We start from the raw sequence: 22,791 nt of genomic DNA, 5'->3' as shown, positions 1-22,791 counted from the left end.
CATCTTTGTGTTGTTATAGAATAACTACGTCCACAATCATCAGCGATGGAGATCCATTCACCTATACAACTGCTCTGCTCGATAAGACACATCGGGCTGTTGTTCTATTAATAACACAACAATGATCATATCAACTGTCTCCGCTGTCTGGTCTGCTGAACAATGGAAAAACAGAAGGAATACTCTTATGCCTAAATTAGCTACTGTGTAATGTATCATATGGTACAGAAGGAGCACTCTTACGCCTGAAAATAGCTACTGTTTAATGATATATAATCATTTCCTTGGTTTCGGGCCACCATTTTTGAAAGTGTCGGAAAAAGGCGCATCCGATTCGGCCTCTGTTTTCCCCCTTTTTAACACTTATGAATCATACCGACCAGTAGAAAACAAAGTTGGAGAGATATACTATACATTCAGTTATACTATGCTAAGATCGCAAAAAAAAAGAATTTTATGTGAAAAATGGTCGTTGCAATTGAGGGGATCGAGTCAGTGTCACATTCCTCTATACAGTGTCATGGACCGAAGCCAACAAAAGTACATTTTGGTTAATTTCGTTTCGTCGGAAACGTTGAGAGGGTGATCAGACATTTCCTGCTATGGGAACTTGAAAAAATTGAAAAAAATAATTCAGGCTCTGGGATGTCTACTTTACTGTAGTTTTGGTCCCAGGTTTGTCCGATGATCCGTTCCAAAGTTACAAGCCAATTAGTGGACCTAAGTCTTTGCGTAAGGAGCGCGGATCCAAATTTTAAAATGCGTTTTTCTCGAAACGAAGTTTTGCAAACTGGTGGGAGTTCTACCTACGGAATAGTTCATCCGATTTTGTTGAAATAGGTTTTCCCAGATTCTCCTCTAAATTTCCTGTCATCATACGTAGTTTTTTTTTCGATATTTCGAAAAATAATATTTTGGTGAATGTTTTTGTATCGATTTTTGAGGCAATAATGCTTTTTTTTACAAAAAAATGTCGCCATTTCGTCAAAAATCAATATTTTGAAAAAATCCTACGTAATATATCCAAGATTACGTAAAAAAATCATTGGTTGAAATCAGTCCACTAGAAAAACTTGTAGAACTCCCACCAGTTTACAAGGTTTTGGCTGCAAGGGTTCAACAAACCGGTTGCGGCTATTTAGGGAACAATTCTAGTGACACCAATATATTAGGCTGTCAAAAAAGTCCTGCGGTATTTCCGCGAGGTGTCGTTGTAAGCGCGTAGTTCTAGTTGTATTCATTGTATCGAGTCATACTATAGCTTGTTGAAAGATATTTTTGCGCGCTATAATATAGTCCTTGACAGTGTTTTGTTTGGCTAAGTCGTTCGTGAGTTATAGTGTCGCAAATATGGAGCAAAATAAAGAGAAAATCCGACATATTTTACAGTACTACTATGACAAAGGCAAAAATGCATCTCAAGCTGCCAATAAAATTTGTGCAGTTTATGGACCCGATACAGTTTCCATTTCCACCGCACAATGATGGTTTCAACGTTTTCGATCTGGTGTAGAGGTCGTCGAAGATGCGCCACGCTCCGAAAGGCCTGTCGTCGAAAATTGCGACAAAATCGCTGAATTAGCCGAGAAAGACCGGCATAGTAGCAGCCGTAGCATCGGCCAAGAGCTGGGGATAAGTCATCAAACCGTTATTAACCATTTGAAGAAGCTTGGATTCACAAAGAAGCTCGATGTATGGGTGCCACACACGTTGACGCAAAAAAACATCTTTAACCGTATCGACGCATGTGAATCGCTGCTGAATCGCAACAAAATCGACAGTCGGCTCAGACGGTGGCCAAGCCCTCATTAACGGCCAGGAAGGTTCTGCTGTGTGTTTGGTGGGATTGTCAAGGAATAATCTATTATGAGCTGCTTCCCTATGGCCAAACGCTCAATTCGGACCTGTACTGCCAACAACTGGACCGCTTGAAGGTAACACTCATGAAGAAGAGGCCATCTTTGATAAACAGAGGCCGCATTGTCTTCCATCAGGACAACGCCAGGCCACACACTTCTTTGGTGACGCGCCAGAAGCTCCGGGAGCTCGGATGGGAGGTTCTTTTGCATCCGCCGTATAGTCCGGACCTTGCACCAAGTGACTACCACCTGTTTTTGTCCATGGCGAACGAGCTAGGTAGTCAGAAGTTAGCCACAAAAGAGGCCTGTGAAAATTGGGTATCCGAGTTTTTTGCCAATAAGGAAGCGAGCTTCTATAACAGGGGTATTATTTATGAAGTTGGCATCTCGTTGGGAACAAGTCATCGAACAAAACGGCGCATATTTGACTTAAAACAGATGATTGTAACTAATTTTATGAACAAATGAAAATTCAATAAAAATACCGCTGGACTTTTTTGACAGCCTAATATTTTTTGTTTGCTAAATAACATAGACCTAAAAAAACTGTGGTATCAAATTAATCATAGGATTTTATTCTCGTTGAAAAAAATCGCGAAAATCACATACTTTTTATGATGTTCATAGTGTACTACCCCCTTAATGCGATAAGTTATAAAAATTTAAATTTGTGGTATCAAACCGAACCAGTAAGCAAGGTAACTAAAAGCAAAAGCATAGAATCGACATCTACTGAAAATATTGAGGCAATGCGTGAGTTTTTTTATGCATGGCATGTCATCAATTTTCCTGGAAAAATCCTTGACCGATCAGGAATTGAACCCTGCACTTTTATCCGTACTAATCGTGGTTATATAATAGAATTCTTGGTTTATCAGGTTATAGCACATAATACTGCCAATTGTTGATATTCGAACGATGTATGAAAGCTGTATGGAACTAAGTCTGTTATGCGGACAAACAGTGATTTTTCGGAAACGTTTTTTCAAAATTGCTCAAATGTTTTCGAACAAAATATGTTTGTTTGTATGTTGAGCGACTGTATTACATTGTCTAGAATGCAAAACAGCGAAAAAGTCGATTTTGTTCATTTTGTCGTTTACGTCTCCTATACAAACATGGGTAGTTCAGTCCTCGAATACTTGTAAACTAATCTGTTCAATAGTTGGTTTTACCGAGATTTTTCTGGGTTGTGGCAAATCTGATTATGTGTTCTGAAGAAATGTTAACTCGAAATCAAATCTGTCACATCTAATGAACAGATGAGTTTACAAGTGTTCCGGTTAGGCTTCATTCCACTTTCCATTTTTACGAAACATTCGCGAAAATCTATTTTGAGAAACTTCTATAAGAGAAATCGCGGAAAAATAAAGTTAGAACAAAAAACATGGTGATTTTCGTAATCTACGTTTTATTTTCAATTTTTTTACATAATCGCCGTAACGTTCGAAGCATTTTTCATAGCGTGGCACGAGTTTTTCTATTCCGAGCGCGAGGTGCATAGTGTCCAACTTTCTGAAGTACGATGTACCTGCGTCACGAATTTCTTCAGTGTTATCGAATCGTGGACCGCCGAACGCATGTTTCATCGCCGTACTATTGTGAAGTTTTGGACCGATTAAGAACTGCGATTAAGAACAAAAGGCCAGGTTTATTGACGAAAGGAGTGTTCCTCATCCACAATAATGCGCGGCCCCATTATGCTGTGCAAATCAATGGTTTTTCTTTTCTTTTTTTTTGTTGTAATAAACCAATTTCTCATCCTCCATCACGATGCGGTATTTGCTGCTGGAGTATCTATTCGCAGAAGAAGAAATGACGTTCAACATCCCTTGGCTTCAGATCATCAAAAACCAAAGTCCTGTGCATTTGAATCATTCTTAACGTATGCAATCACTTTGATATAGCTTGGCGGGTAACTTCAAAAGTTGAAGCAAATGTTGTTCCATTCTAACTAATCCTGATCTTGTTTTAGAGCACTTCCACGTCAAATCAGCCGAAAAAAAAATCAAATGTTCAATTGTTCGTATCGCATTACAGGCCTGTCCAATCGATGATTGAGATTGATGAGATTGATGAGATTTTGGGTAGCTTCCGTCATAAGTAGCAAGTTTCGAAAAAAACGGAGAGAATCAGTGACCGGCTGGTTTGGCGTGGAGTTGCTCTTTATTCCTGTTTATAATTTCTTTAATATAATTTTCGGAAACTAGAATTCCTCGCATAGTTTTTGTTCCTGTTCTACTTCCTAGTTTTCATTCATTTGCGTTGTATACTGAAAACAATCACTCAACGGTTGCTGAGGGTCGGACGCAAGAATGTTGTAATAATATTTCCAATCTGCCAAAATAAATGTCATAAGGAAAGTGGAGGCATAGTGGTCACCCTAAGGAATATGGCGACACGAATGCCATAGTAGTGGTAAAGTGTCTTTAATAAAAAAAAAAGCCCATTTCCAGCGTCCACATACCGCTTCAATTCCCGTTTTTCGAAGAATATTATAGTTCAACTCATCGTTGTTCAAGATAGCATTCGGCTTTTACTATAAAAATTCAATATTTTTCATCATTAGAAAAAAAGGTGAAAAATCCAACTTTTTTTTTGCACATATCAAGCTAAATGGGATAGATTTATGCGTTTTTTCTGTCCAAATTTGTTCAAATCATACTTGATATAGTAGATACACGTATGAAATAAGCTTGGCCTATTCACCTAGAGTCTCAATTTAATTTTTCTCGTGCATACAAAAATGTAGTGGGAAACACATAACGTTCCGCATAATAAGGCTTTGTTTAGTCGGAGTGGCATATTTTCTCAGGGCCAATGCCACAAAAGAAACCTCTTCAAGAGCAGAATGTTACGAGGTATATCAGCTTTAGAAAACAGAACATTGTAAGTGAATAACACCTATGACCACTTTGCCCCCAAACACGAAAGAAATCTCTATGCTAATTAATCGCTGAGATTGAACAAAATATCTGTTCATCTCTCCTAGAACAGGTGAACAAACTGATGATTCGTCCAACATATCAGATTGAATATACTAAATTTCACGTGAAATTCCTTAGATTCCATGCGCACTGAACTACCGCCCAATGGCTACCGAGAGAGTAATTTTGGGTTTTGTTTATATTTTGACATTTTGACAGCTCTACTGAAGTACAGGGTGACTCAAAAGTCATTGATTTCTTCAAACATAAGGTGACTATCAATACGGTTTCAATAGTCAATACTACCAAACAAGCAGGTGACCACATTGCCCCCATGACCAATTTGCCTCCACCACCCCTACCTTTTTGAGATAGTATTTTACCTCGAAACAAAGAAGCATCTTGGCGTTCGTTTTCACTGAAGTTAGTAAAATGTAGGTTCCGGATCACCCTAAATTCATTATCGATTTCCTGAATAAGGGGAACAATTGACATATGCCTCCTATCAATGACACTAGTTGAATCAGTTATCAGCATGTTGATGGTTAAAGGATCATTGAAATTAAAACGTTTTAGAATTTGATTGCATAGTGTGATGTAAAATTTATCGAATTGGTGTTGAAATTAGTTACGGCGTCGTGTGAAATTTTCAGAAATTAATACTTTACTCTGCAAAAATGGTTACAAATTTAATGTTCAAAGTATTGCCCATCGCTAGTCACAACTTTTTCCCATTTTTCTGGCAATTCACGGATCCCTTTGTGGAAATAATCTTCCGGTTTGTCGGCTAACCACGAATCGATCCAATCGATGACGTTTCCAAGTGTGTTTTGACCAGTTTCGCGACATGCGGCCGAGTATTGTCGTGCTGCAAAATGACTATCGTGTCTTTGATTATATTGTGGCCATTTTCCTGCAGTGCACGTCTCAAACGCATCAGCTTAAACTTTTTGACATATACTGAAAAAGACGCGCAATGACAGTAGCTTTCCAACGAATGTCTGGAAATACCTGATGGTACACCTGATGCATACTGACAAATATTCATTAATCAACATTTCGATAGCAGCGCTCACATAAACATTTTCCAAACTGGCAAAATTTTCCTGATCGAACTGACTAAAAAAATAAAAGGAAGGCAAATTAGCGCGCCTTCCTTTTAAAACACCATACCATACTTCTGTGTAATTATACTAGATAGATAGATATAGATATAGAAAGACGATAAACGTCAAACAAGTCTTCGGTGTCAGTGAAGCGTAGTAGAATTCTCACAAATGGAAGCACAGAATATAATTTTGGGAAGTGAAATACTTGAAAATGCAAAATAAAAATAAAAAGCTGGATAAAACTTTGAAAATTATAAAAAACTTTATATTTTTTGGCTTTGACTATTTTGCTGGCATGCTTAAATAAACTGGCAATATACAGGAAAAACTGAGAGATTGGCAACTCTGGGTGTGACATGTACCATCGTCTTGTTGAAACCCGTGACGGGAGTAAATCGCCGCAGTGAACAACTGCAATAGAAAAAAAAACCGCTTAGAAAAAGTGTAGTAGGCTAGAAATATTGTGGCACGGGAAAAACATCATGTGTATAAATGTCTTATATTTCTATTATAAATTTATTTTCTCGTTTTTCGAAATTTATGTTGAAGTCAATGTAATGGGGAAGTCCCCATTTACCGAGTATATGGAATCGAGGCGGACCAAGTCGCCAAGATGACGTGATCCGAGTCCACCGCCGACCCGCCGTTGAAATCGGCGGTGGCTCGTACGCAAACCTGTGTTCCACTGATTGTCCGGTTAGTTTGAAACAGAGGAAACAATCCTTTAACAATGTCCGAACGAGCTTTAGAGCTTTAGTTTGCCTGGTGCATTACGTATGTCCGGTTAATTTTTGTTTTGAAATACAATACCGCGCCATAATATTTCTAGCCTACTACACTTTTTTTGAGTGGTTGTTTCTGTTGCAGTCGTTTTCTGCGGCGATTTATTCCGGGAATCGACAGTTACGTTGTTTTCATTTTAAACTTTTATAAATTACGGGAAAATGATTCCTCCGGGCCACAAACCGCACCAAACAGTACATTTTTCGGAATGCATTTGCAGCTCTTGAGTTGCTTGTAGCGTATCTGTTCAACCAAAAGTGTGCTTCACCGCTAAAGACAATTTTTCGATAAAACAAAAAATAAACCTTTTTAACAGAGGTTTTTTTTAAATTTTGATAATAAAATGTGATGATTTGTATGCGTTGTTTGTTCATGAGTCATTCCATGATAAAATGGCAATGAAAACTCCTCAACCTTAATTCCGACACATGGCAAAGTCAGACTGCAAATGGCAAACAAAAATCACCCGTTACAAACCGTTAAAATATTCGTGCGCTTCAATGAAATAGTATTTTATCCTCACAGACAAACAAGAAAATTACTTTCCGAACAAGTACATTTCCTGCTCATGCATATTGCTATTACGAACGTTGTAAATAATATAATCATTTTCCAAAATCAAATAATATTTCTTCCAAAATACAGAGGGTCAGACTGCATCGTTTCATCATTACGCGACTAATTTTTTTCTCGGACAAAATGTCACCATTTTCTTTGGCAACATATGCCCTCAAGAATTAATCGTTGTATGTACATTTCCTTCATGTCCAACTATAGATTAATTAGCAATGTAGAACTCAATTGGACGATACCTTCGGATTTTGTTCTCTTCGCAAGCAGGTTATTAAATCCAAAGTCGTTTTTTCCCCGCTGTAATGCGATGAACTGAATCTTTTCTGCTCACAGTCGTCTTTCTAGAACTGCCGGATAGCATCATTCAGTGAAATTATATCTTTCGTGAAATTAACCTGTTTGTTCAATGTGTTTGGTGCTGTTGAGTTTAAATGCTCAACCTCCATGATTGTTACGCCTTTTTTTGTCAAAAGATTCTTCGCAAATAGTCATAAATAAACTCCATTGTTACATCCAAGATGTGCGGACGCAGAAATTGAGCAAGCAATTGCAATTTTATCTTCATTAGAGATGAAGACGATATAATGGTCATGGAATAATCGGGATGTTGCGCAATGGGCGGAAATATACAAACTCTTCTTTGCATCAACATTTCATCATCCGGGTTTTTTGCCAGGTTTAAATCGTAATCACAGTACCATTGTCACTAAATTTTGATTTTTTCCAGAATGTAGTTTCAGAAGGATTTATACACGTTAATTCACATTTTGGATGTCTTCAATTAATGGTGTACAGTCTCAGGCTTGAACTCTACTACTGAACTCTCTGACTGATCGATTTCATAAACATGAGTGGAAAATTACAACTATATTTTCAACAATCTGCTCTAAAACTGCTTGAGGCAGGTTTTATCTTGTATGGCTTGTATATTGTGGAAACATCCACCGCTTGACGACAACTCAACTGTTTGAATATATTTGACGTCTGATGAAACGTGATTCGCACAATGATACAAGCCGGCAAATCCCGGAGCTCACATGGTATCAACACTCGCACCCTCTGCCAAATCAATTTATTATCCATTCATTTACATAGGAATTTGATTATGCTTATGGAGTGGTTCGCGCTGAACGTAGCATCAGTTCGGAATCTTGATTATCCGCGTTTATCAGATATGATTGCTTGTCGCGATTGAGTTCTAACAAGTAATAACCAGCAAAACAAACATTATTAGCGTACCAGAGTAGAAAGAACCGGAATATTCAATCTATCTACACTGTGTGTGACAGGATATCATAAACTGAGCCTTGACCGAAATAGATTGGAATAATGTAAGATAAGAATACTACATAATAACTGCATAACAGACTTGTTAGGTAACAATACAGATGTTAAACACCGAGCAGACATTTGATAATCAACAATGTGGATTATCACTCGATACTGATTCCGAACATCTGATGTCTGGAGCTGTTTATCTTATCAAATAAAATGCTGATTTCTAGTAAATTTAATCAACGCGACGAATCCACTAGTGGACAATCTTTAGCAACACCTGCCGATAGAAATTAACAGATAACCAATCGAAAGTTCTCATAAACTTTGGTTTAAAATTTTACTTCAATTTCTGGTCTGGTCATGAGTAGCTTCCGACTGTGGGACACCGAATCAAACGAATTTTTTTTATCACTTAATCCTTAATCTAGTAGGTCTTATGTCGTCCATTTTTGTCACTTGACTGTTTTCCCAAAATCTGAAATTCGGAGTCAAAAAGTACATACTCCTTATGAGTAGAAATTACGCAACGTAACACATAGTCGACAGATGGAAAACTGTAACGCAATCGCGATCCCCGGATTTAATGAATGATTCTCGTTTCAAGCGGGACTTCATCTTTTCAGAACCTTGTATTATTTAGGTTATTTTTATTATTATTTAGTTGAGATTTTGATGCCGAATGAGAAGTCAAATTGAGATAAAATATATTTTTGAATGGCACGCTCAAAAATACACATGCACAAGAATCATTCAGTATGATTTGGATTGACTTCCAAATTGTTATTATAAATGAAACTTCGGCTGTAAGTATTCTACATAGTATTAGGTACAACGATTCGAATGAAAATGGCTCTCATTTGTACTAACTGGAGTTGATCTTGACGCGTCGAGAGCTGAGCCACGTTCTCCATATTGGGAACAATAAACATGAAAAAATGACAAAGATTACGATAATTCAGCTACCTTATATTTGGCGATTATCTCATGTAAACACTTAGGAAGTCATTATACGGAGCATCGAATATTGTAAAATTTTCTTTATCTTTTTCATGAGTGCAATATTATCCATCGGAAGTATCCGCCAACATATTCTACTAATCGATCGCTTCATTCGTATGATATTCATAAGGGCGAGTATTTTCATCAACCGCTTGGTATGTGAACCTTCAACTTTAATGATATGCACTCAATGCCATCGGATGTAGCTAGACAGGGGAGACCAACAATAGGAAATCGACGCCACGCTCATAGTATTTATACCGGTTCTCGAAATAGTCTTGGTCCGATTTGCATTTTAATAACTCCTGGTGTAATTGAACGAGCCAATGTTTCACATAATCAAGTTCTCTCTTTTTGAACGTTGTCCGAGGATGTTCTTCGCTCGATTTATACTATGGTTATGCACTCGGTTCAGCGGAGTTATTCTGCATTTGTATTCGAGTGAAATTATTTACATTATGATTTCTACCTTAGGTGTGAAATATTTTCTGTAAACAGTTTAGCAAGCATATTTTAAATCACACTTTACACCTATTGACAGTACGAATTATGTAAACAGACTATGGAGATCCCGCTGTGAATAGGTTGTTTTGTGTACTGAATATTTTAGATGAACCGGTTCGAGTACCACCTTGAAGGCAACACTCACAATCTCACTAGTCAACATAAACACGGTAATCGTTATAGCCGCCTTCTATGTTGTTGTGACCCTATATGGTACGGTGTGATCAATGACTACGATAGGAGATAGGAGTATACCACGCATTATGAGTAAATATGACAAATAGATAGAAGGTGACTAAAGGGCGAAAGAGCTAAGCCTGAACTGAACAGCTGACTCACTGGACTGACTAAACAGCCTGTTGTTGTAATGATTCTGTTCTTAAAGTGTCCTTCACATAGACCAAGCTCTAAAAAAACCATTAAACGTTGTCTTGAGTTATCAAATTGAAGATCAAATGAACAAGATTCAAAGGTCGCATTTACATTTAAATGCGACCTTTTAATTAAATGATCACCGAATTTGAACTGCGGCACGAAACGTATTTTATGTTTTTCAAAATTTTCATATTGTTGTTTTATAACATCTACGCGATCTTCTATCGAATGTGATTCTATGACAAAATCATTTCTATCAAACTGACAACACTTCCCTGCATCGGAATTGGCATCCCTTAACACGTTGAGCCCAGTGTCGGTCCCTAGGGAGTGACAATAAGTTTTTCGTTAGAAAAACGTTAATCAAAGGAAATAAAAAAGAAGATGGTTTGTTTTCGGGTGTTTTACGATATATGTATTACTACCGTTAAGTCGCCATTCACCATGCATTGAAGCAAATATGGCGTAACTTCAGTCTTTGATGTAATAACAAAATGATAATCGCACTTACACATACCATAGAATATCTTCACCAAGTATAACAATTCTCAAAAAAAAAATGAAATTTTAGGATTCTAATAAAAAATAAGTTACTTTGAATTTTTTTTTCGGAACATCTTATGGTCGCCTATCACGGTTTTATGTCACCATTCACCGTGTACCTAGGGCTCCATTCACTGTGCGTTTAGCGTTTTCATCCTAGTTCCATTAGAAAAAAATAAAACCATCGAATTAAGTGTAGTATCTGATTTTATATTTAGCCGTATAGTTTATTTGTGAAAAAATAAAGGTTGAACAAAAATAAGTATGAAATTCAACTCTGTTAAAATTCATTGTGGAATATTTTCTCAATACGAAAACGTCCATGGTGTGGTCGCCTTCTTAAAGGTTTCAGCCTTTATTTTTCTTCTCTTAACCCACTCCCGGAAGCCGACTTTTATACGGAAACGGCATCATACGGAGGTGGCATCAGACTTGAGGATGCCTTTTGATGAACAGAGACATCCGTTTTTTTCCCAGAGATCCCATTTTTGAGCGGAGTTTTCAACTTCATAAGGTGCACATATTGTTCCGCAGAGATCCAAAGCCATTTCGATGTTATTGGAAGACCTAAACGAGCAGAATTTTCAATCCACTCCACAATCTTCCACTCACATCCTGCAGATAACACTGATAATGCACCAGGTTTTGATTCGGGAGGGTATTTGCATTGAACCTTATCACGAATAGTCTTTACTGGTTTGTTGAATCCTCGGATATCACCGATACTCTACGTTGAACAGAATCGATTGCTTTCTCCAAATCATCTGCGAAATAGCGCCTCTATTGGATTTTTTTCTACCTCATTCTGTAAAATAATTAGACAAATTGTCGCTTATGTATTTCGGAATTTCAATGCACGGTGAATGGAGAATGCGGTTTTATGAAGGATCCATTCACCGTGCTTTTTTGTTTTGATGAAAAGTCAATGTAAACACAATTTTATTTAATATTTAATATACGACCTCAAAATACAGTGTGGCGCATAAGTCACGCAACGCTCTCTGAAGGAAAAAAAAATAACGATCGCGCTGCAACTATCGAGCGTGTTGATTCCTAAGCGGTTCAGTTGTCGACTTTGTATCGTTTTTTATTCGAGAATAAAGATTTTGTATCGTGAGACATTTTTTTTTCAACGAATTTTTTTTTTGTGCAAATCGGTTGCGTGACTCATGCGCCACCCTGTACATACCTGACGTTTCTATTGTACAGTGAAACAGGAGAAATCCACTGCAACAAGTATTTTAAATACTAAAATCTCAAAAACGTCGTTGCCACTTTTCTTCGTAGGGACGCTGATGAAGAGCTAATTGCTTCGGATGAAAACAAACGAAAACGTCAAAACGACACTTTAAAATGGTTTTGATCGGAACTATGGGTCATAGCTTAGCTTTTCACGGCTTTTCTACTTTTTTTTTGGTAAAATAGATGCAAAAGTGGCGCATTTTCCCACTTTTTCGGTAAAATATTGGAACATATTTCGAAAATGTACGGTGAATGGCGACTTAACAGTACTTTCCAATAGAATATCTGACTATTTTCTTTATACAATAAATATCTTTGGAAGCAAGAACCGACACTGATATTGTGCAAGTACTCTTTATGCGGACTGAATGGACTATGTAAATACACTATGTTTCGTAACTATAGAACCACCTATTTAACAAGTGGAAGTTCGGTTGGAATGATGTATATAGTGTAGGATTATAACTGTTTTGAACCTAGTCCTAGATTTATGAACATAATTTTTTGGTAAAGCGCGAGAATTTTCTTAAATAAACCGGGTTTAAATAGCTTTTTCATTAATACGAATGAACTGTCTGGAGTACGAAGAAGTACAGTAGAACCTTGATTTTCCGTAAGCAGATAATCCCGCGATTGCGACTTCCATAGTGATTCTATAGGATTTACCAAAATGAATGGTTCTTTTGTTTGAGTAATGGTCTTCACATGACCCAACCGCTGGTCTACACGACCTTAGGGATGGATAGTTGAAAACATAATTTAGATAAAACATTTTTCGTACTGATATTTTTTTTGTGTTTGCACCTTATTTGTAGTTCTTAATTGCGCAATCCGCGATTTTCGGTGACCTTGTCACTCAAGCGAATGATAGAACCACTTTAACACGTTGACTGCCACGTCAGTCACCGGGGACTGGCAGTATAACACATGATAGTACAGCCTTTCCATGCCAAACCGATATACTGGTTCTCAGATTTTCGTGAAAAGTGGTAATTTTGTTCTTTACCGCAAAACATAATACCCGTACTTTTCTATTTTTACATTAGGGTGACCATTTCCATTTTAGGATGGTCCGAAAAATCAACTTTTCCCCATTTTTCCAAAAATGCCTTTTTTCAAAAATTTATAACATGTGAACTACTGAACCGATTTGGATGATCGACATATCAAATTAAAGCTTATTAGCTAGTCTTTCTTGGAAAAATGGAAAACACTTTCAAAAATTTTACGTTTTGATTATGTTATTATTGATTGTATTTGTTTTTTTTTGGTTTTGTGGTCTCGGAACCAATGACGCTTTATTTTTTTATATTTTTTCTTGAAAGCGAAGGTTTTCTCACATAACATATCCGAATTTCAGAGAGGTGTCTTTTTCGTGTATGGGTTATGATTTTTCAGAGTTAACACGTTTTCAGGTTTCTTTCAATACTCCTGTGGTTTTATACTACATCTTTGCAACTAGACCAATTTCGCAAGTGTGGTATTTTTTCAAAGAAAACCAACGCATTGGCTTTAAATTGATACATTGATCACTCAAACTCGAATTTGTACCCCACCATGCAGATCTTTTTTTATTACTTTTGAAAGTCGAAAACAAGCATTCGAATCATTCTATTTAGATAATGATACATATCATTTTATGGATTTTGGAATATTTTACGAACATATTGTGTTTCTGGTGTGTGTAGGTATAGCGAACAAAAATATCGGGAAGAAATAAAAAATCGATTTCTTCCCTTCCCTTCAATTATAAATCTTCAAAAATCACTTTTTTATTCCACTGTATTTGAAATAGTTATTTGACTTTCACATTAAGGTTGTTCCTTTCTTAAAATTAGGCATATTTGAAATAAGGGAAAAATCTGTTTATATGTTATATAATCGCGTCTAAAATTGTATATAATCGAGTTTGTATCCCGATTATATACCTGTACTGCTACAACATCTCCATGACAAATTCTACTGATAATCTCTCGCACTGAGCACAAAATAATGTAGTGACTTAATAATAATATGGCCGTTATTACGTTATCATATTTCATGGAATAAATAAATGAATGAGCTATCACTTAAAGTAATAAACGCAATAGAAATTTCCAGCTAAATAATATTTGTACATCATAAAATCCTCGTAAAATAATCGTATTCACTTCTGTATTTACGTGCATTTCATTATTGTTTACATCTACTTACTTTCGCTGAAAGCCTGCATCATCAGCTCAATACTGCCCGAACCAGAAGAAGAACACTGTGAAGCAACTTATGTGCAGTGATAGACCGGCACCTGTGCTGGCAAGTAATAAATAGCAGCAAAAACCACTTGTTGATATGATTACATTTGCGCTCGAGGTAGGTACACATACGCACACCCACACCAATATTTGGCGTCGATTGCGGCGTTCCGATGACAGTGATGTGAAATGCATGTGTTTTATCGACACAACAAGTATAGATGCGGTTAACCCACTCTCGAACGCACGTGTCCATCGGATGGTACCAGTAGTGATTCAGATAAAATGTAATTTTTCGAGAGTATTTTGGGCAACCGCTAATTAAATAATCTCCCATGCGGCAATTATCGTCTCGTTTCATGGTTTCACGAATTAGAAACCGCCGTTTGAAGCCATTTTCGACTTTGTTCCCGTAGGGTTAGTTTTTAATCGTCGAAACGAATTAAATTACATCAAATGCACGATGTTGTCATATGCGATCACAACCTTTGACATGAAGCTAAACATTATTTGTTGCTAAGTTGAAAAGTTTTGCGCCCGGCGCAGACGATATCCACACATATGTATTTAGCGCAATCAGCATAAAAAAGCATGATAATGAAAAGCAGAATAGTTACGTCCACATAGAAAAAGCGACTTGTGGAGTGGTTCCAGAATGTGACCCATCGGTTTCTGCGTTGTTTGGCTTCTCGCTTTCGCGCCAAACACATGCTGTCCACGAAGATGTTGTTCATAGACCTAAGTCTCGAGAAGAAATGATCCATCACTTGCTAAGAGAACATAATGCTGAAAATGTGCGTCCATGAGACGTCTAGTTCGCCCGTAGAGACGATGACATGGGCGTGTAAAGTCAATAACTTAACAAAATAACAACTGATCCGGACCAAACAGGTTTACACCTGAAGTGTCTCAATCTGGTATTATTTGGAGCAGAATATCGCCGGTAATATTAACTTGCTGCTAGGAATTATGATCACGGTTTCTCAGAAAAACGATTTCGTTCTTCAAAAATAGATAACAACGAAAAAACACCAAAGAGTTGAACGTGTAATGAATAAATTAAGTTTATGGTTATGTTTTTTCGTTAGTCTGTCAAAACAAGTAAGAGGCCGAATGTTGTCCATGATGTTAGGTGAAACGTCGTACTAATGAATGTGATTATATTGCTTCTTTCGGACAGATTGATTTGTGTTTTGTATCAATATGTAGTAAATTGTCCCTTTATTGATCATGAAATTAGTTTTTGGTCGAATGAGAGTAGAACAAAGAATGCAGTTCCCGGGGTCAAGTGATTGACGGTGTCATTTCTGATCATACAAAGCTTGATGAGGCCTTCTGATTCAATTTGTATCGTTGTATCGCCTCTTTCTGGTTTAGCTAGAAAAATCGAGTTCTTCTAAGTTCGTCTACGTTTGATCATTTCACATTTCACTGGAGATCTCCTGGAAGAATCATTTAAGCCATGATAAGTATATTACAGTAAGTTACATCTAATTCGACATCTAGCTAATTAGACAGACCTGTCATGCGACACGAATAATTGGACATTTCCACCTCTAATTGGACATTTTTTTGTAAACATCAACTTTGGGGCCCAAATTATGACCCCGTATTGAAAGTCGCAACCAGACGTCGACATTGCTCCACTGTCATCGCAAACGTCCACTTACAGGTCACAATCGCCTCTGATGCGACAATGAGTGGTGTCTCGGAATGTCGAATTATATGTAACTTACTGTCTATACAAAAAAAAATGTTTTAAAATAATGTGCGATTCACATAGCACGTTACGGAGAAGAACGTCTACGTTCCGTCAACGTCTCCACCAATTCACACATGCAGTCAATGCTTCCACCAGCACCGTCACGTCAAAAGCCAAACGAATGATTTATTTAATTTTATTCATGGTGTCGCCACCTACAACAATTTTAAATTGCAATGCCCTCTTTCAAATCAGCATGCCTAGAATCAGTTCTAAATTTAGAAAAATTCAATGAGAATCATTGAATTCAATTATTTAAATGCTTAAACCCCGTAGTCCGACCCTTATGCAACAATAATAATAAATAGAATAATTCTTTCAACTAGTCGCGAATGATTTTCACTCCGAAATTTGGAGCTAAGAGATATGTTGGCATAAAAAGTACAGTAAGTTACTTATAAAGCGATATGCTGAGGCACCACTCAGTGTCGCATTGTAGTCGGTTTTGACCAGTATTTGGACATTTGCGACTGGTGGCGACTTTCAATGTGGGGCCATAATTTGGGCCCCGAACTCAATGTTTACAAAAATGTCCAACTAGAGGTAAAAATGTCTAATTAAACGTGTTGCATCACAGATCTGTTCAATTAGCTTAATGTCGATGTAGATGTAAATTACTGTATAACCAAATTAAAACAAAAGCCGAGACACAAAGCCCAGACATAAACCAAACGAGCCGTCCGTCTCCGTCAATTATTCTTTTCTACAAACCCTGCCGGTCGTTTTCGTTGAACGTATGCTGACGGGTCGTTACGTTGCTGGTGTATGTGAATGTTTTCATGAGAATTGCATGGTAGAATCATTGACGTATCGTGACGTGACGGGACGTGAACGTGACGTGTATGTTGTATGTGAATCGCACTTATGTTGTATGTGAATCGCACTTAAAGGTAACCAGCCTTGTTGATTTAGGATTACGTCTTTCAATTATGTACTCGAATGTACGTTCAAAGTTTCAAAAACGACGAGCGTTACCTTCGGAGTATAAGGTTTTGAGCGTTAATATGTCTCTACCGAATGAACGAAGTCGTATGAAAAAAAAACTATTCGAATGTTAAAAATTCTACAAGTCATGTTTTTTTACTTATTGACTCCAAAAACTTGTTTCAATAGCTCAAAACTGCTTCGGAGGCAAAATATTTAAATAATTATAATTATGAGTAGATATAATTATGCGTCGGCTTGCCAATCTCTGTTACCTTATTTTTTGCTACCGTGTTGAAAATCGTTTGCTTTTGAATGCACTTGAAGGGAAAGAATATTATTTTGCATAAATTATCTTGATATCGTACACAAGCGAAAGAATATTATTTCGTAAAAAAATCCAGACCGCAAGAAAATTTCAAAGGAAAAATAACTTTCCATTCATCCATTTACTGGGAATTGATCCAGATGCAACATCAAACAAACGATTACTCCTTTCAGCCTTTGGCTGGTTCATCACTTGGAAAAATGTTGGGAGTGAGAATTAAACTCGTGACCTCGAGGTACGGACGTTAAGACGCGTCCACATTACGTCAATCGGCCTTGGCCACCCGGTAAAGCCGACTAAATGTGGACGTACCGCCCGGGCTTGCGAACGTGCCGAAAACCGACTCGAATCAAACCCAACCCAACCCGAAACAAGGGGGTCCGGTTCGAGAAAGTCGAACCAATACAAAACGAAGTAAATTAGCGTTGACGACATTGTGCTTCGTGTGTTCGTGACGGCTTCGTGCATCCGATGGGATTTCGGCTTTGTGTGCCCGATGGGGAGTCCACATTACATAACGAACCGAATATGCCGCCTGGTACAGGCCGATCGGCATCATTCGGCATAATGTGGACGCGCCTTCAACCAGTACGCCAGATCGCCTCCGATGATTATTACGTCAACGGTAGTCCTACGTTAACCTTGCGATTATATAATAGATATAATCTACTACCAGTTTTTTGGTTTCAGGCGGGAAAAGCGGCAGATTCAAAAAAACTACACTCTTCATCAACTCGAGAGTGACGGTTTAGTTTTCATGAAGTACCGTGCACAGTCTATAAACCGCTCCAACATTGTCACGATCAAATGGAGGAGCTCAGGCTTTGTATTCATAGGGTTTGTCGACAACTTTTTGACTTACGAGGACACCATGATTTTGCTGAGAATCCACAGTGTGTGACCTTTTTCTAGAACTGTTTAATCTGTTTACTCGTTTTTCGCAGTTGATCGCTAAGATTTGCTTCTGAGCCACTCAGGTATGATGTTGAAAAGATTGTCGCAAATTCAATGCTTATAATGCTGTAAAACCAATTTAAAGTCTGACTGAAATACTAGATCAAGTGCACGGTTCCTCCTACCAGCAGTTTATGATTAAATACTTCTATGTTATCTGTACTTCTGGTTCGTTGTACTACATGAAGAAGATCTAGCGCAGACTATTTGTGAACCAAAGGACTATCTGGGTTGTGACGATTAAAAATTTGCGGGTTCATAAGTTAAGCAAACCAGGCGAAAGGCCTTCCGGACCTGGGTTAACAGAAGGGAATGTTGAAGTGCATTGGTTACTTTCATTGGTAGTTGCAAGAACTGTCAAAATCGTCTAAAGAAAATCTGTAAAGTAATCCAAGCTCGACACATGTTCAGAGTGTATGCCAGCGAACGCCAGAAAACGTCGATTTAACAAACTGGCAAATTTTAATTACAAAGTTCCGGAAAGCGAGCTTTAGCTAGAGATACCAAGATTCTGTAGACATTTGAAACTAACCCTTATGATGACAATCATTAGACTGCATTGGATGTGTTACATTTCATCATGAAGTGAGACTTCCAAATCTTACAGTGAGTTTGACACTATTCCTAAGTGTGTGCGTTTTTGTGACATCTTGTGGAGAGGCTTAACGAAGTTGAAATAAATCTGAAATTTGCGAACTATGATGGCGCAGACATGCTTAACACGTTGAGCTCCGCCCCATTAGTACTGTGCTTTCCATTGAGCATCAAGAGAGCGAAAGCACATTTAACGGGAAGCGCTTTTACATTATCAGTGTCAGTCTCAGCCAGGGTTGCCACATATACAGAATATTCTGTATTTTAAGAGAGTATTCTAGTCTAGAAATTTCAAAAAATCAAAAGTTTTTTCTTTCATATTTTTGTATTTTAGGCATTCAATAATATACTATAGAAAGGACTTATCGAAAATCCTATTATTTACCGAATTAGAGCCATTTTAGTGGTGCGGTATCTGACCTGCTACGGCCATAACAATGAACTTCAAACGCGTCTTTCTCGAAACTAGTTTTTTCAAATTGGCGTACTCGATATCTCATGTTCTAGTTCCGAGGTTCATCCGATAGCGGCATCTATCATGTACGCTTTTTTTATCCGTCTTACTGCATCAGCTTTTAACTATTCTAGTTATGCACATTTTTTCTCCGTTCAATTTTTGTTTTATTGTAAGAAGATAGATGAACAAATAATAATATGATGGATAGTACACATATTCTTTGTTTTATATTTACGGAGCTCGAAAAGAACGTCCGAAATTCATGTCTACACTAGAATACCCCCTTAATAAATTTTCGCCAAACTTAAGATACAGAATCTGTATATACAGGATAACAAATTTTCAGCAAAGATACAGAGTTTACTGTTTTTTTAAATCAAATTTTATATATTAAATTTATTCAAGTGCATACATAGATACCTTGATTTATGAAAATGTTGTACGCAACGCAACGAGATGGTTCTCACTGGAGGCAGTTGTTAAGCGAAATCTTGAGCGATTTGAAGAGCTCAAACTATTTTTTTTCGTTCCAAGTTAAGCATGACCATAATCAATCCGCCAATCGTATATTAACTCATTTCAACGATCCTATGACTAAACCGATTATGCTGTTCCTAAACTTTGTTCTCCCGCTCATCAATAACGTCAATTGCACTTTACAATCATAGAATTCTCAATTCTGCGAACTATATAATAAGACAAGAATGTTATTGTTCATCATGTTGGGTAACTTATGTTTGGAGAGCAACGTGCAACGTTTCGCTGATGCCGACCTTGTTGTGAGCCTCTCTGAAGTAGCCTGAGGATGTTTACGTTGGTATTGATGCAGAAGAAGCTGAATAAGAATTGCATGGAGCTAGAAAGCTGTCCTTCAAATCGATTTGTCGTCTATATTGATCTCGTGAAACAGATTTCAAAGCGATTTGTTTTCAGCAATCCGGGAATCAAAACTACGGCCTTGATAAACCTTCAAAATCTCATAAGCTATAAGCCATAAGCTATATATATATATATATATATATATATAGCTCATATAGCTATATATACCTAAATGATTTGATGCGCCAATTTCTTCAATTCGTTGAAGCATGTAATATACAAGGCTTGGATTATGAATGCAGGCTATTCAAGACGAGAGAGCAAAAGAGCAAAAGTTGAGTGACTAAGATATAACTTCGTCGCAGCTGTTGGATGTCAAAATGCGTGATGAGAAATTGTTGTGTTCATTACTAAGGTCGTTAGTAAGACACTTTTTGATAAAATTCATCAGCTTGTGTCGAGCGAATATTTTCGCTTTACAATGCCAACAAAACAAAGTCCGGAGATCGGTTGGCACCCACAATTAAAGACGCTATTTTGAAGCCAAAGAACTGTGTATCGGCTCAAAAAGAAGCTTCAAGGATGAAATTGACGGAGAATATGACGGCAAAGATCAACAAAAACATGTATGAACATTATACAATTCAGAGGATTAGGAGAAAACCTTCTTATGATTTATTTCGTTGTGTTGATACGAATTTAACAACCCATAAATAAGAAAAATTATATTCAACTAGCTGACCCGGCAAACGTTGTTCTGCCACATATTTTTTTTTCAAGAGATTATTTTGTTTGATAAAAATAACGAATATATATTTCAAGAGAGTTTGTATGTTATCGTTCAGATCTGTAAAATTAATCTAAATGATGATTTTCACTGTGAAACATACATATGCGTACAAAATAAACATTTATTTTCATTGTTTTCCCTTAAAAAATTAGGCTACGCAAAATTAAGGGAAAAAATTGAAATAAAGGTTTATTTTTATACGGAATATATTTGTCTTATTTATGGGTTGTTAAGTTCGTATCAATACAACGAAATAAATCATAAAAATATTTTCTCATAACCCTCTGAGTTGTATGATGTTTATACATGGTTTTGTTGAACTTCGCCGTCATATTATCCGTCAATTTTCCTTGAGCCGATACATAGTTTTTCGCTTTCAAAATAGAGTCTATAATTTCAACCAATCGATCTCCGACACAGATTTTTTTTTGCCAAAAATACAGATATACATATTTTTTTACAGAACTAATTGTGGCAGTCCTGGTCTCAGCTCCCAAAAATATTTATCTGATAACAAAACGATAGTCAGAGATTCGACTAAGAACTCACATTTCCCCATTCAAAAATAAACCATATTTCCTTACTTTGTAACTGTCCGTCCCAGTGACTAACGCGTGAAGATTTCGTGATTTTTTGTTCGTCTTCCCTAATCTTTATAAAAATGAATCGCTAAACGTGCTGATAACCGCAAAACCCAAGAAAGGAATGGTCCGATTTGAACCAGCTTTATTTTGTTGTATTCGTCTATGCCCGTAGATTAATGTGACGGAGAGAATAATTGGAAAATTTTCAGAAAACTTCGAAGAAAAATGGAAAAATTGAAATGCTTAGTTAGAAAATGTAAATGTCCGAATGTGTTCATATCCAAAATCAATTTAAGACGGGACGAAATTCACCGTGTCAGCTACTATTATAATAAATTCTTCTTCTTCTTCTTCAATGGCACTAACGTTCCTAGAGGAACTTCGCCGTCTCAACGTAGTATTACTTGCGTAATTTTTATTAGTACTTAGTTGAGATTTCTATGCCAAATAACACGCCTTGAATGCATTTTGAGTGGCAAGCTCTAGAATACGCGTGATCACAGTGCAAGTCGGAGGAAATTTCTTTGACGAAAAATTCCCCCGACCAGAACGGGAATCGAACCCGAACACCCGGCATGTTAGTTATGACGCTAACCACTCGGCCAAGGGAGCACATTTTATAATAAATACGTTTATTGGTTGATAAGAAGGTATTGTTGAAGGGGTAATGCCCTACAAGTCTGCCCCGGGTGTCACCCGGTCACGCTACGCCACTGCTTCGGACTTAATCATGGGGGTGACTTGTAACTTAGAGCCCAATTATCGAGTGAATGCTCGTTATGTTTTAAGATAAAACAGTACAATCAACCATCTGTCATCAGAACTTCCGGTACTATATGCCATTGCGTATAAATTATCTCCAAAAACGTTGTCATAAGGGAAAATAAATCCTTTTCACGACCAGATTTTCGTGCAATATTGGATGTATTAAAAAGCAGCTAGTGGTCAGAAATGGCTCGATCCCACGATTCACCACCTGACGATCTTTCAGTACTACCTCATTCATAGCATATATTTCTTCGCGGTTAGATATACGCCGTCCGTGATGATGCTTCATCACCAATAGTTGAAACAATTTGACTGGAAGAATTTTGTTGAAAAAAAACCATGCCGACAGTCGTAATAAGGTTTCAATACAATTTTTAGCTGAGATAAG

The 22,791-nt window shown here is 37.2% G+C and overlaps 2 protein-coding genes across 7 annotated transcripts in view; both read right to left on the bottom strand.

Annotated features, from left to right (window-relative positions):
• The window catches only part of LOC129777364 (60S ribosomal protein L9), a 432,239-nt gene that overhangs the window by 56,152 nt on the left and 353,296 nt on the right, over positions 1-22,791 (bottom strand). The gene's annotated exons all lie outside the window — the stretch shown is intronic.
• Positions 1-22,791, bottom strand: part of LOC129777350 (excitatory amino acid transporter 3) — a 56,464-nt gene that overhangs the window by 32,103 nt on the left and 1,570 nt on the right. The window lies entirely within an intron of this gene.

Source organism: Toxorhynchites rutilus, chromosome 3, assembly GCF_029784135.1.
Source record: "Toxorhynchites rutilus septentrionalis strain SRP chromosome 3, ASM2978413v1, whole genome shotgun sequence".
NCBI lineage: Eukaryota > Metazoa > Arthropoda > Insecta > Diptera > Culicidae > Toxorhynchites > Toxorhynchites rutilus.
Note: the sequence above shows the minus strand (reverse complement) of the source record. Positions and strands in the feature narration are given on the sequence as shown.